Genomic DNA, 17,577 nt, shown 5'->3' on the forward strand with positions numbered 1-17,577 from the left:
GTCAATGTATATTTTAAGCTCAGAACCTACATTGCATCTAAAAAACTCGTAGGTTGGATCACTCGTATCTCCAGGTATATCTGTAGTTCTGTTTCTATTTATTGTATTGTAATTTATTTTTCAAGTAGAACAGGTGTGTCCAGATAATTAAAAGCTATTACATCTATATGATAAATAATTTTGTTTGTTTGAGTAAATGAGGACTGATATCATTGTTTGCATTTGCCAATTAAATGTTAAGTGTCGTCCATGGACATATGTAAGGTTAAAAGCTGTTTTATATATTTTATGGTCCCTTTTTAGGAAGGTGCCCCTCACACCTGATCAATGCTGTTTTCAATTATGGAGTAGTTTGGGACATAATATCAATCTAACAAAGAATAGTAAAACAATAAAATTATCAGTTAGGGGAAATGATTTTATAACTGCATAGTTTTGAATTCAAGGTTACTTAATTATGTCTGGAATTCACTTCATGTCATTTAATATCGAAATATAATAACCCTACCTTCTAGGAGTCATTTTGTTCCTACATAATAAAGGTTCATATAAGGTAGTAGCTATAAAATCAAGAATGAAAGGTTTTGTGACATTTTAACATTTGTTCTCAACTATTTACTTAAAGATTATGCGAATTCGCCGATTGTTACAGGAAATGTACTTGAAAGTAATAATTTAAAATAACCACATTTTTAGTGTTCCATAGATTAGAATTGTATAATGAGGCGTTCAAAAAGTATGTAAATATTTCTGTTTCGTATGTTTCTGGATACATATTGTTTTATACAGCCTGGGTACATTAAATAATGTTTAAAACAAAAGTGAAGTCGAGTCCATATTTTTTAAAGTCAAGTTCGAGTCATCAATACCCGTTCTAGGTCCGTTAAAAAAACACGAGTCCGGACTCAAGCACTGGTTTATACTTATTTTAAATTCCTAAGGCAAACATGTAAAATTCAGTTAGGAACTGGAGACAGTCAAGGACTATTTCGTCTCTTGTGGGATGAACTAGTTAAATAATGGAAAAAAGTCTATTGTCAGTGTCGCAAGTATTATTTTTTTTTATCAGGGAGGTAGTTGAAATTACATCAGAGGCCAAGGGGCGAGGAGGTTGACTTTAATTATCTAAGAAAATGGGGAAACAATACTTCTTAATTTGAGCCAACCTGAAAAAAATTGAATCTAGAGCACAGAGGGAATTAACTTTGTTTAATTTATATTTATTAACAACTAATTATGATTGATATATTTATGAATTTTTTGTTTCTAGTCGTCATTAATAATTAGTTAAACATTAAAAAAAGTAAACAATTTTGTTATTTGTTTATGAAATTCCTTTATACATAATAAGAAATCGGAATTGTCCATAAAGAGGGTATCGGAATTGGCAAAAAATTTGATATCGGTACATCCCAAATTAAAAACGATCTATGGATTTATATTGTAGTTATTCATACAATCCCTCTCAAATATCTCCAAAACATTAATAAGTTCTATGTACTTTTTGGTAAACTGTCGATTTGTATTTATTATTGTTGCTCCTAATAAAAGCAATAATATCAAATAGGTAAATTACCAAATACCAATTTAGAGTGGGGAAAAAACTTGGAGGAGGCGTGTACAGAACTCTAGAAGTGTTTGAAGGATCCACATAGAAATTATAGATTTCCATTACTTAAATGGGGGAAATCAATTAATTTAGTGTCATTTATATTTAATGTAGATAAATATGAATCCTTCATCTTTTAAAAAATATAATCAATAGGTTTCTTTTTTAAATCGCCTTATTCTCTGTAAAATAAGTCACCTCAAGATATTCTTCAAAATCACATAAAGTGTGATGGATTAATTATAAGGTATAATGGACGTAAAAAAATTTATTTATCTAGTATTTTATAAAGTTTTTAATCAATTTGCGGATGCGATCTACATACATTTTGACCCGACATTAGCACCTTCAATCTTTATTATTGGACAATATGAAAGTACTTAGCCTGATTATTATCATTTTTTTTCAATTGCAGGTAATTAAAATTAACAAATTTTGGAAAATACTATACTCTGTTAACTCTGAGTAATACTCTATTTAACTATTTTTAAAAATTTCAGAGTGTGCAGTTTTAGAAGTGCACACATGCACCTTAATATACATTAGAGTAGACTTAACTAGAGTTCAGGCGGGACATAAAGAACTTAAAATTAACTCTGAGCTCTTTTGCTTCATTTAAAAATAAATAAAGAACGTAAAATGTTAAGAATTATTCTTGCTGCATTCTGGTATATATTCTTGCACACTTCTAATACCGACTGTTGAATTGGGGTTCGCTTTACTGTGATGTTAAGGCTTATGGTTGGTCAAAAATACCATATCTTATTCTTTTTTCCTTCTCTAAACCTTAAAATCTCCTTTATTAAAAGTGTGTAAAGATATATACCAACCTGGAGGGAGAATAATTTTTAAAATTTTACGGTCTTTATTTTATGTTTTATATGAAGTAGTCGTTTTTTAGTGGAAAAATTAGTTTGTAGAAAAATGCTATTTTAAGGCTACCATGCCCTTGAAAGCCAAACACTTTGTTACCAGAGTCATCACTAGAGCCTTAAAAACCTACAGGCAAAATTTCAGTAAAATCTTTTCCTTGAGTTGTCTTTTACCTCATAAAAATAATTTTGTGGAAGTTTCATAAATTTTGATTAACATTTACCTGGCCACATCAATGTTAAAAAATGGGAATATCACAAGATTTATGTCCGTAAACTAAATATGTGAGACAAAATTAATTTAAATCATAAGAAATATATTTCCTGTATATACTTTATTGCTCAATACATAAGCCATTAAATAGAATTATTTGTTTTTGATCTTCACAGCTACTCATGTTTACTTACTATTACATTAGCTTTCTCTTGCGTAATCCTCCCCTTTTCTACTACTTGTAAAACATTCTGCAATTGTTCTTCTAATTTAGCAACACCAGTAAAGTCCGAGCTTAGTTTTACACCACTTTCTTCACAGTCATTAATGTCTTTAATGGAATTGATCTTTGATTTGGAAGACACATAATACGACAAATTTATCAACTATGAGACTTTTTTGGTTATGAAATTAGTTTCTAAGCCCAGCAGTGCAAATCTGCAAGCGTTACCGTATTTTTCCCATGCTTTGACATGTGAAAAGAAAGAAAATCATTTTTTGGGGGTTCTGAATACACCCTAGACCCTCGCACTTTTTGCTTAAATTTTTGAAAATTGTCATTTTTTTCGAAAAATAGTACTTCTTCATCAATTATTGGAAAATGGTTGACAGCACAAGTTTTAAAGATGAAACAATTTACGTTTAAATCTATTTTTGTCATGTTGCGAAAAAATTACGATAAGGGCTATTTTTTTTGGTAAGATATTAGCTAATTTGTTGAAAGCTCAATATATCATCCATTTTGATGGCGGACTCTTAAATCTACAAAAAAGAAGAAATTACGGGTTTTAAAGTTTCAGTCACTATATCACTAAAGTAAATATTAACCAACAAATTGACTTTTCCGGATAACACTTCCGGACTGTCCCGGATTTTCATGTTCAAATATCCTTATGAAGCAAAAGTTTTTTTCTTATGAAATAAAATTTAAAAAGTGTAAGAACAAAAATTATTGTTTGTGCTAAGACAGTAATACACTATTATTTAAAAAAAGTTGTCAGTTAGTTAAGTAGGATTTTATGAAATTACCATTTTACAATAAAAACGTATAAAATGGTAAAAATATGTTATTTAAATACACTTATACGGACTCCAGATCCTCGAAGTACCTTAAACACAAGCTCTTTAGCTTGTTTAGACAAATAAGAATAATACTCTTATATTCTTTTTGCCACATTATAACGTATTGCAACATAAGATTGTCACGTACACATTGTCCTGTCTGTCACGGAGTTCATATTTCATACCTATGAGCTTCTTAGCCATATCGTGTCGCTCACTTAAATTACTGATGAGGGCAAGTGATACACTTTCTGCAGGTAAATACCACAGATGACGAGATGGAGCAGATATGGGACTGTTAGACACGGTTGGATTGATTACCATATATTGCTGGGATTTCTTGGAATGACAAATAATTATTCCAAAGAGTCTTTACGGCTGTGTTTCATGTATTCCGCTATGAAATGTAGATAAACATACAAAATTGACAAAAACATGTAACTTCTCACTCTGATATATGGAATGAATGGTTCCAGTTGATAAGGATAATATATTGTGGTGTAAAATAACAATTCTGATTGAAAACAGCAATTTCAAACATCCAGTGGGGCTTGTGTACTGCACCAGGAAGTTTGAGGCAAAAAAACCTTGTTGCTGAGGGCTCCTAAATACAACAATTATTTAATTATTGAAATTTTTTTACCAAAAATTGAATATTTGAAATTTAATAATTGAATTTTTTTCCCGAAAATTTAATTTCATCTGAATAAATATGGATTTTTGAAATTTTTCCTCAAAAAAATTAATTTTATCTGAATAGATATGGATTTTTGAAATTTTTCTCCAAAAAATTAATATTTGTTATTATAATTTTTTTCGTACAAAATTAATATTTCCAATTTTTTGTGCAAAAAATTAAATGAATTAAAGAAAAAAAATATAATCCTGTGGACACCCTCGAAATGTATTCGTTAACAAATGTTTTTGAAATGATGGTTACTAGACGAAAACAATTATTTTTAATGTTACGACAGATTACAAACAAATCTTTTCATGAAGTCACCATATAAAGAAGTGACTAAATTTGAAAGTACGGGACAAACTGTAAGAAACTGGTTAACAATGCTATTGTATACTCGTAAATAAACTTTAAAAATGTACAAATTACCATAATATGAAATTAAATACACAATTAAAGTTACTTAAAGTTTATTTTGAACCAAAATTATGGCTCTAATTAATATTATGTACAATTAGTTGTGACAATTTATGAAAGTTCTAAATGTTTGTTGAATATATACATAATATGAGATATGAGCATGTCTTATAAGTTAACACAAAAATAATCTCGAAGAAAAATCAAGAAAAGGAGAAATGTCAAATTTATTTTTTATATAATATATATTTATCCAATAAAATATATATTATATTTCATATTATACATGTTACACTCAACTATAGGTATTGTATTCAAATTTCTAAGATAAGTTGAAATATCGAAGAATTTTAACTCTCCGTTTGTGAACAGAGAACATTCTTTTTATAACAAGTTTAATGAACTGGATAAAAAAGAAAACCCCAAAAAATAAAACGTATTTCATTATAGTAATTACGTCATTTAAATTTTTATCATTTTTTTTATTATTGCTTCTATTTTTCACTCGTAAATGGCAAATAAAATACTAAAAATACTTCTATGAATATAAAACATCGATAAAAATTAATCTGTATTTTAAGATAATCTTAGTAACGAAGTCAAGTGAGGCCGGAGTTCCCTGCAAGACAAATTTTGTTAAGTATGACTACAGGATATTGCATAAAATTTGGTTGTAAAGAATATTTATCACGTTGGGTCCCACATAATCTGATAAATGATCAAATCAAGGATCGTGTCGATTGGTGCCAGGAAATGCTGGCAAAAAAAATGTGAAAGGTGAATCAAAAGCTGTGTATTATATTTCAACTGTTGATCCAACATGTAAGCATAAAAAAATGAATCAGGGGCATTGCAGGGGGTGAACTGGGGGAGGGGGGCCTATAGCCCACACCAAAATAAGGGGTTTCCCCTTTTTACTAGAAAATATAATATTTCCTGTTTTTTTTTCAAAAAATTTATTATTTGAAATTTATTTAATTTTTCAATTTTTTTTTACAAAATTTTTTATTTTTTGTGAAGAACAATATATTTTTGAAATTAAAAGATTTTTTTTTGTATAGAGCTGTGAATTTTTGAAATATTTCTCCAAAAAATTTAATATTTGACATTAAACATTTGACATTTTTTTCCATAAAATTTAATTTTTAGAGAATAGCTATAACTTTTTAATTTTTCCCCCTTAAAATTCTATTTTTCGTGAATAGCTGTGGATTTTTTGAAAAATTTTAATTTTCATGTGTTTTTCAGAAAATTATAATTTTTGATTTTATTCTTTCAATTCCAAAAACCAAACCCCCTCCCCCCAAAAAAAAAAAAAATATATATATATGTATATTTAATCCTGAAGACGTCCCTGGCAATAGACATTATGGGCCTTTCAAAACGAGCCAAACTCAATTAAATTGAGAAATTGAGTTTTGTCAGAGAAGCACTCAAAGCAAATGCTGCCTGTTTTTGCGGTTTAAAATTACTGAATGAAAGGCTCGTTAATATCTGCTACCTGTAATATGTTTTTTTTTGGGGGGGGGGATTAATTACAGATTAAAAAGGAAGCAATTAGAGGACCATATACTCTGAAAATAGCATAGTGTAGTGTTAAGGTGGATCGGACTTTCCATTTTTTCGAAAATCCAATCCTGTAGTGTTTGTTTACGCTACATCAATTTCACTTTGAAAATTAGAGAAAATGCAGTTTTTTCTATATTTTCCAGTGCTGGTTTTCTTTATATAATTTATAGATATTTATATTAAAGGAATATATTTATATGTATTGTCCTTGATGTGAAGAATTCAAATTAGAAGAAATTTTTATCATTAAAACCCAATTATTTGTGCACTTTAAAATAGATAAATAAGCAGGAATTTCAATACTGTTTTTTTTTTTTTTGGAGAATACTTAAATCATTTACTTTTATTTACTAACCTTATGATGCATATCTGTTGATGTTACATGTATTTAGTTTGTTTATTTTGATTCTAAATATGTCATAAGAGAAAATAAATATCCGAATTCAGAATAATTTATTTACAAAATTTTTGTTTTATTGATTGATGAAAATATTTAAATTACACTTTAATCAATTAAAGAGTTTCAACTTTGTCTTTCAGTGTATCTTTCTTATAATTTATTTAATTTTAGAAGGTTATAGAGGTCGGAGTCATTCTTTGACATACCTGTTTCCTAATTACTCCATCTCTCTTTTCTTGTGAGAATTACTGGGAAGACCATTTTAAAAACCCTCTCACAACTTTTTGTGTGGCATGGCCATTTCAACACTTTCATTGGTGTTGTGTTTGGATAGAGTTCTTCAACTCGAAAGTTAGCAGTAGTGGATCAGCGGCTTTGGTAAACAGGTCCGATCTGCGAGAAAATCGTCCTTCCTTGATAGCATACACTAGCATATAATCATAGTGTTAATATGTAACAAATATTAAATAACCTTATCACAAAGTTTGACTTTTGGTGGGCCAATAGAGATGGGGGAACGTTTGAATTGATATCCAAGGCTGTATCCGAGTCTAGCAACTTTTACTATTGGTGCAAGATTTGGGTCATCAAGATCAAGAACTATAGGGTGTAATGAAAATTAATTAGTACGCAGAGTACACATTAACCAGACCAGTTTTCTCCCAAACTTCATTTCAAGTTTTCGTATAACTCAAGTATTTACACTCTAATTCACATTTGTTGAGTTCCCTCCGATCGTTATGATATTTTATCAAAACCTCTCTCCTTTAACCATTTAAATATAAGCTTTGTAATTTGTGTAGCGTGTGATTCCTCCTTGTTTGCTTTCTTTGTTATAAAGTGGAACAAGTAATTACTCCCAGGCTCAATAAAAACACTATAGTGTTCTTGTTTGATCCAACCCATAAATGACTGTTCACTGCCCATTTCTTCCGTCACCACATTAGTAAAGTCGATTATTCCATCAAAGAGACTACAGGAGATTGGCTCCCTCCTCTAAACCTCTTCTCAAACTCATATTTCCTTTCTTTCATCAACTTCTCCTGCACTTTTCTAATCTTATTGTTGTCAATGATTTACGTTAACGTTTTATTAAATTAATTCATGACTCTGTTATTATGCGTGTTAACTAGTATAAAGTCGATGTAAATTATGTAGAAATAAACATAGAATAATAAAATATTTAAAAGGTAACTTAAATTACCCATGGGGCTCAATTAATACTCTGATATCTACCCTAAATATAGCATCATCAAATCATAAATTTACTTACCTTAATATTAAGTTATGATTAAAATTTCTTCATATTTGAACTCTTACCATCAATTGCAATATACATACATTCCCTTAATATGAATATCTATAAAGTACATAAAGAAAAAATCGTCACTGGAAGCATCGAAAAAACATCATTTTCTTTAATTTTCAAAGTGAAATTGATGTAGCATAGGGTCATTCTATTGTTTTGAAAATTACGTTTTTGAAATTTATGTAAAAAAACAAACACAGTAAAAGCACTACTGGTTTTTGATTTTCGAAAAAATGGAAAGTATGACCCAGCTTAGTGTACTCTGTAAAATATTATACTTATATTTAAATACATATATGTATGTTTCATTAAGCATATTTTAAACAACTTATATCAAAAATAGGTAATAATTTTTCCTACAGAAAAAGGTGTTTACTCCATCACGATCTATTAAAGAATGAATAAAAAAGAAAGAAAAACGATTAGACCAACCGTTTTTCTTTTTATAATCTCAAAACTGTTATTTTTTTTTCTATGTCACGCTACTTATAAGTAGGTATGTGTAAAACGTAGAGAAAAACAGCTGCTGCTATTGTTTATGTTTATTCTGTAATGCATCTTTTTGGTGTTAAAATCTCGTACTGTATGTTGAATTCCCAACTAAGATTGCTGTTTTTATTTTTAAATGTATTTTTTTTATATATTATATGCCTTAATATAATTTCACTGTATTTTTACTGCACTAATGCCATTTTCAATGTTGCAAAAATACGTTTTCTCCCTACAAAATTATATAACAGGGAGCTGTTGTTAAGAAAGATCCTGCAGAAGTCTGGCTCTCCCCTTCTTCTCACCCTTATAAGTTATATGAGAGGGTTTCGCAAAAGTGATGACATGGACTCGAAAGCTAAGACTCCCCTGTTTTTACCGAACTTGACCCATTTTTTAAAGAAATTTTCTCCCAATCATTTCAAAGGGACAAACTCAATTCGAGTCAAAATACATATTGTAACAAAATATGATTCTCAAACTGATCTTGATAAAACTATTTAATTACTTGGACTTCTGAACAAAGAATTGATAATTAATGGACTCAAAACTCAATACTTAAGGCCTGAAAACCTTTTTGTACATGCAATATATGTGGGGCTTTCTACCACTTCCGGTTGTTATGCCTTGTAGTACACTTTTTTTGCGTATTATTCCATATAGGGTACTCAAAGGCTTATAAATACATTTTTGATTTGATAACACGACATTACAAGAATATATTGTGTATTTTGTTGTCAGCTGTCGATGTTTCTGTTTTTTTTTCTTCAAATCAATGCTCTGAACGTTCACTAGTTTAATTCGATTTAGCTACTATTTTTAAACTGCAAACAATTACAAACAATTACTAAATAACAATTCCATATTTGGGGGAATTGGTTTACTTATGTTTGACAGTTTTTTTTTGTTTCTTTCCATGAGAAAGGTAAAGTGATACAATAAAAGTCACAACCTGATAGAAGACATCAAACCATGCTCAAAGTTGCTGTGTCATCCTTATTTATGCCCATTATGTTCATATAGTAATTACATATAAATTTAGTTCGTGGAAGGAGATGACTTTTCTATATGAACAAGCCTTACTTCGAAAATAATGACTCTTATAAAATATATGTTTATACATATTTATTATGTATTGAACATGGTTCTTAGCTCTTTTTATTCATAGTATCAAAATTATGTTGATATAATCGTAGGTATAACTATCATCTCTTTATATAGATAAGAGTTTCTCAAACTATTTCCAACTCTACATAGATAGTATGACGTCATACGACAGGAGAATCTAATCGTTTTGAGGTAGAATTGCAAATTATTTATCGAGTGACAAATACAAAAAGAAAAAATAATTAATTCTGTTATTAAACAGAAAGAAATAGATTTATCTGGTTGAGAGTTGGTGTGTCTTCTTCCAAGAGATGCTACAAAGTTATAATTGACGCGATACGTGCCGGTAGTGCCATTTCTCTGACTTTGCATGGGCTTTACAAACGATTATAGTACAATTATGATAAACTAAATAACAGTTTTATTCATTTCACAAAACATCATTTTAAACAATTAGTCAAAATATTCCATATTTTATTGAATTCATGAGTGATTCTTTATTAAATAGTTACATTTGATTGAATAAGGAATTCCATACCTAAAATGCTTTCATTAATTTGTCCATTTGTATCAACTACAACATGCAACAGTATTTTTACAAACAGGCTGAACCCCATATTTATAACACAAAAATGACCGTTGAAACTTTGAACCTCTACAAGTTTGGCCTTAAAGCCTTTTTTTTAAATCAAGATTTTAAGGTATAGCTACGATTCAGGGGAATATTTCGACATAAAAGCACTATATAGATGAAAATCAAAGTAAATTACAAATTGATACAAAAATGAATTATCTATTAAAAATCAAGTAAAATGAAGGACCTTACTTAAAAGCTAATAAATTTTTGTTTCAAGTGCTTATTATCCTAGCTGAAGTTATAGAATAAACCAGACATTTAATTTTTTAAAAATGTCTATCAAAAAGATCGATTTTGATTTATTTTTGTCAATTTAGTTTTCAATATCTATTAAGAAATTTTCATAAACTAAGATTGTGTTGAATCCAGATTACAATATCATTCCGACGAAAAAAATTTGAACTCTTCATGAGTTTTTAAGTAATTATATATTAATATAAAAAAATAATTCATATGTAGGGGACTTAAAACAAGTTTGTAGACGGTTATTATTCAAAATAATTGATAAAATGGTATATATAAACAATTTTATTTTATGTTACATATAAACGATTTTTTTCCTCCGGAATATTATTGTAACTATATTCACGCAACCTATCTACTCTAACCATTACTAAACTAATCGTGTCTTCCATTCCACGGTCCCATTTTTCTTCTTTTGGAGCTCGTGACAAAGCATCTGCAATAATATTATCTTTTCCTTTCGTCTATGATACTTTGAAATGGTAAATGTGATGGAACATTCTATTCTTCTGCACTTTGGCGTTTTCAATTTGGTTTAGAGTAAATAAACACAAACCCCACTGCGTATCTAGGAATCATATAGACATGAATTATCAATACTACTCTGAGCCCAAAAAGGACTTATAACTCTTCAACAAATCCCCTGTGTTATTTTTCGTCTTTTACACCCTAGGGATTACTTTTAACTTATAAGCTATATGTTTTTAAAGACATCATTAGATACAATTCTGATTAAAAAAAAACCTTTATTTTCTCATCCCAGACGCAATTCTTAAGTTAATTGTTTTATTATGTTGGTACACATGTCCACGACTTAGGTTGAGAATATCAGCCATTTTGATTAGTTAGTTTATTTTAATAGATTAAAATATCGGATATCTTTTGGTGTGCTCCGTGATTTTCTATTATGTAATATAATGGAATGAAAAATCAATTCAAGGGAAAATTTGTAAAGAAACTTTGGAAATAATTTATATTCGTCTAAAAAAGTTTTTCTTTTCTTTTTTATAAATTGCTACATTTGAAAGAATAAACGATATATCAAAAGTGTTTTTAAAGTTTTATATATAGATGAAAACTTTAAGTAACAACAATTGATAAAAAACGTTGCAACATTCTAAAGGTAAATTATTTATTAAGTTGTCCAGACTATATTTCCTAGAAAATGGGTCTACTCATAAAAAATCAAGTAAAATGAAGGATCATAATATGAAAGTAAAAAAATTCAATTGCTTTATAATGTAATAACTAAAACTAAAGAATTAACCTCATTTTAAAAACTTTAAAAAATTTGCTCTAAAAAAAGTTCGATTTTGATTGATTTCATCAGTTTTACTTTTATTTTATAATATTGAATAACTAAGTAATGTAATGTTGTGTGAAAATGATTCGAAGTTAAATATATTTAAGTCAATTAATTGACTAATTGTAAAGAGTTATTAATGTTTTTAGAGGGAAGGAAATTTCAGAAATTTGATACAAATAAGTCGATTGGATTACTTACATCCAATAAATAAATACTAATGAAATACCTTGGATGTGAAACATAATCAAATTAGGGATAATCTTCATGCCTCTAATATATTAATGATTTTATACAATACATACGTCAAATAATCTACTGAACTATACTAAACTTCCAAAAACTTTCACGCAACCTTACAGTGCTTATTTATTAAATAATCCCATAAGAAAATTAAACGTTCGACTTAAAAAATCAATCAAAAAAGAACATTTGTTTGACAGCAAATCTTTTGGAGTTGTATCATACAGTTTATATTTTTGTTTTAGCTATACTATAATGCAAACAATTGCAAGCAAAAAGATGAGCTTCCAATCAAGCCCCTTTATATAATAGCTAAAAATCTAGAATAAATTTTATCAAAAGGTTTGCCGTCAAACAAAAATGCAATTTTGATTGATACGACCCATTTTTTAGGAACTGTATCCAAGATAAATTAATAAATATTTTATCTTTCCAATGGTGAAATGTTCTTTTTATTAAATTGTTATTTCCTTTCATTTTTATGCATATAGTTATTTCATTTCGATATATGGGTCTAAATCGAAATTATACTCTAAAAATGTGATTTAAAAAAGGCTTTAAAGGCCCAACATACTCTGATTATTTTCAATGGCTTAAATAACAATTATAGTTATCATAGGTTTAGCTGGGACGTTCCAAAACCCTTATTTTTTGTTGCTAATTAAAAAAAGAAAAATTCAAACTCTTCGCATCGTTTCCTCATGGTTCGTGACTCAGTGGTTTGGGATTTTTGCCTTAAAGTATTTCAGTTCAATGAAGAGGATAATTAACCAATAATACAAGCTGAATATTTATTTATTTTGTAATTTATATACTTTGTTAGTTGAATTCATTTTTTATGTGTGTAGATTTGTATCTGGTTTTTATTTGCTCAGTTTTATTTTTCTAATGAATTATTGGGGTCAATCGATTATTATTTTAATTATAAATTAAAATACTTATTCCTGTTTTTCTGACGCAATTCAAACCGATATATTTTTTAAATTCCTATTATATTCATAATATATACTAATGTTGAGATTCGGTACAAGATTTTTTTTCGGTTCAGTCTTAAATATTTTTTTCTATAATTCCTTGGACCGATATTTTGATCCAGACGACAATCTCATACCATGGACCGAAATTAAATATTTTTCAAATAGTAAACCGGTTTTTTTTCTGTTTCAATCTTTGAACAGATTTTCTCCCCGTTACTAATTTAAGAGTTGTACAAATGTGAATTGTCAACACATTTAACTTCATATGACGTTATTGTTCTCTACGTTAACAATTTTGAAACATAACTTACATCAACAAAAATATCTCTATAAAATTCGTCTAGAACAGTCCAAACCCAGCCCCACATTATTTATCATTTATTCATCTCTACTATGCAAATTTTGAGAGGTTAAGAGTTATTGTTTTACAATTTTCCCATGCGCAATCTTGTAGAACACATCATTAGTTGTCGATTACTAAGAAAAACATTGTCCTAGTTCTCACGCTGAGCACACAGAACTGGAAGATGATTAAGATAGCAGCTCTCCTACACGCGTAATTGTCAAAGAAGGCCTTCGGGGAGCAGACTGGGGCCTCGAGAAAGACGGTTTATAATGTCTTCTATGCATGGGCACATGCCTTTTCAATCCTTTTCTCGTACTGTATGCTCAAGGTAGGGACTATGACATTTTTTTCTTACCAAACAACACCTAATTATGTGTTCTACAACATGGCTCATAGGAAAATTGTAAAAAATATTACTCTAACTTCTCTTTTTCTTTTTTTTTTACATAATAGAGATTAGAGATGAGTATATAATAACGGCGGTTGGCCCTGTATAAACTGAAATAATCTTGGAAATAAAGACACGTTATGAAAATAATTAAAAATAGTTATGCAATCACATACTAATTTGTAGGTTTTCATTATCAACAGAGTAGTATTGAAGGAGGTGTTTGTGATACACAACCCCCTCTCTGCTTATAAATACCATTGGTAAAAAATTGGACATACGTTCAGAGGCCTCTAATAACTATCGGGCCTACACCTTTAATATTTTGTTTATTAGTCGTAATTATTGGTCAATTATTCGTGAGTTATCCATAATTACTCCGGTAAGGTTCCCAATAACAAAACAATGATAGCAACACTGGTCGGAAATTTTGATGTAATGTCAGCAACATTTGTAATATTTTGTTCAAAAGACAGCGGTGTATAGCAAAAATTTAGAATTCCATAATATTTGAAAAAAAAATTAAATGTATTTTATAGGAAAAGGTAATTCCAAATGTTGTTAAAAGTTAAAAGAAGCTTATATTTTACTTAGTTATATTATGAGATAATTGTAATGATATTTCCTGGGAATTCATCGTATATCTAAAATAATCTTGGGAAGAAAACTTAATATTGATGGTTATGAAATAAACAGAAAATTTACTTGAATAAGACCCTCTTTAATAATCAACCTTGGATTTGTTCGCCCTTTCCCGTTCATTCGTTCGTTTTATGAATAGTTTACGTTCATTCATTATTTTTTTTATTCGCTAACTCGTTTATTTTGGAACTAAAAAATGTTAATGCAAATTATTGCATAAATAAGATAATAAATAATTTAATAGACAAAAATAATGAGACAAATTGAATAATCTCATAATTAAATAAAAGGAAGCCATGTGACAAATTGAATCAGCAAAAAAATTGGCAATCATTATTGTCACCTCCCTCCCAAATTATAATGGGGAAATATGATTGGTTATGAGCAACTATTGGTGTATAGTTGGCCATCACCATCAGTTAGTTGCTATAAATTCCCAGTTTGGCCTTGGAAGTGAGTTACAAGTTGCTACTTTGATCAACGCCGACAAGAGTACTCACGTTATCATCTAACACAGAGGTCGGGGAATAGCGTTAAATGATCCCAAATGGGGTAATTTAGAAAAATTTTGGGGTAATGGGAGTAGATATTTTAAGTGAGGAAATGAAAATGAAATAAACATCGTGCCACTGGTTTGGGGTAAATAAATTTTACTACAAGTTCTATTTGGGTAACACTAAAAAAAAGTTACTTGACTCCTGATCTAGCAGGTGAAGATCCGCCAATATACCGTTTATAATGTCCATAAATGATTAGGAAAGGGAAAAGCCTCAAGGATCTTCCTGACTCATAATGACTGTTCAAACTTAATCCTGGGACCAGAAAAAAGGTATTTAAATCCAATCCAGGAATGTTAATCGATGAAATTAGCCAGAAGAAGTCCGTGTGACCCACCACCGTATACAATTATGAAAAAGGTGCCAGACTCGAGTCCTTGAGATATTGAAAAAACACAGAAAACTCTGTTTGGAACGTGGTCGGTGCCCATTAAATTTTATACAACATCATACCAATTTTATTGCCATTTTTCCAAATAAGAAGACATTTGATATTGATTCCGTAATAAATTGGCAAAATAATTGGGTCATGGGATAGATTTAATGAAATACAACACCTACTCTGGACAAAATATATTTTGCATCAAATATTGAAATAATGTAACGTTGTTAATCATTTTTGGGGCTAAGCCACTCCAAATAATGAAAGCTCGTATGACCTCTGTTGATATACAAAATCGCAAATGAGTCTCAAAAGTCTAATTTGGTATTCTCATACTTTAAATATTGTTCAACAGTGAATAAAAAAAAAAATATATATATTTGATTGAACAAACTTTGGCTTCCACAAAAACCTGACATGAACTCATTAGATTACTCTATAGGGTGGCAAATGTAGCCCAGAGCCTGTCAAATACGCCATAGTAATATTGAAGATCTGAAGTCAAATGCCAACAAAGAATGGATAAAAATGACCATGACTATATTTATAAAGTTTGTATGACTTTCCAGCATCGCCAGGAAGTCATTATTAAGGGCAATTCTGATCATATTAATGGTTAAGGATACTTTATATATGTTGAATAAATTCATATAAAAACAATACAGTAATTGACTTCATCCAACTGAATTAGGATTAAAAAATTAATCTAGTAGTGATGTGTTAAAATACTTTCTAAAAACCCGGTATGTAGTTAAATTAAATGTAGAGAGAGAACCCGATGTTAATTATATACTCACATAGTTTTAAAGTATGAAAAATAATTATCAATCAGCAGCTGCTATTTTTTGCACTAAAGTTTTGTTTTTGTTTTTATGAGTCAGTAGTTTTGAAGTTGATCCATAGAATTGTAAAGTTAATTAATTATTCTACGCAAATGTGAATAAAAAACTTTCGTCATTTATTACCATACATACTCTAAGTACACAAAAGAATCCCCAGAGACTCAATGCCCGTCATGCATCACTTTTTTTCTTTTTATTTGTTTTATAACATTCAAAGTGATACTGACATTATTCAGATACATTTCACAACAATTATTCCTCACAAAAATATATATAAAAAGTTTTTCTGTCAATCAGCAAAAGAATTACAAATCCTTATTAAAGGGATAAAGTACAATGATTATAGGTGTAGAGAGTAGTGTTGTGAACGTCCTTATTTATTCTGTCCAATCTAGTATTTGAAACGATCCTATCGGTCCTTGGGAACAGTAGATAGCCGTCGGTCCTTTTAATCTTTTCTAAAAATGTCAATGGTTTTAATAAGCCAAATAAGAAAATATATATTAAGAGTCAGGTCACATTTGGCCGGTTTTCGATTTTGGCTAAAAGGAAATACATCTGAAGGGAGATCATAGGAAACAGACAAAAAGAATGTAAGGAAGTCAAAGTGTCAACTTATTTAAGGACTAAACATAAAGAGTAAATTGACCCATATAGGAAAAGAAAAAATGATCTCTGTATTATTCAAGATATCTAGAGCTCCATGGGATAATTCAGAGGGGACAATCAAATTATTTATGTAGACAGGACATTCCTTCTCATTGGTACATAAAGTACAAAGTAGGGGTGAGGACTTGGACTCGATTTAATCTCAGAATCAAAGACTCGTGACTTGACTTGCACTTGATGGCTAGTTTATATAGAGCTCCAAAAAATCCAGTCGGCTTCCTTAAATAAGAATTTAATTAAGGTTTTATGACATAATAAATTATATAACTAAGTTAATGTTATATATGTTTGTTTTATGTACATATATCACGAGGTTAATGACAGCAATAACATGTGCAAAGCTCTGATACATATCTCATATATATACCACTTTATATTTGGCTTAATAAACACACGGCATTTTTAAGCAAAAAGTTTACTTCCAGGATAGAACCGTTCCTAACACAATACTGGACCGAATAAATAAGTACCAGCACAACACTAACCAGAGATTCAAATAAGATTAATGCTTGTATCTTAAAAAAAAAAAATTGAATGACCCGGTACTCCTGACAATTTGAAGAATGTTTTGGAGTAGAGCATCTTAGCATTTCATGAGGTTTCACGATACCCATCTTCAAT

Source organism: Lepeophtheirus salmonis, chromosome 6 (genome assembly GCF_016086655.4).
Source record: "Lepeophtheirus salmonis chromosome 6, UVic_Lsal_1.4, whole genome shotgun sequence".
NCBI classification, from domain to species: Eukaryota; Metazoa; Arthropoda; class Copepoda; order Siphonostomatoida; family Caligidae; genus Lepeophtheirus; species Lepeophtheirus salmonis.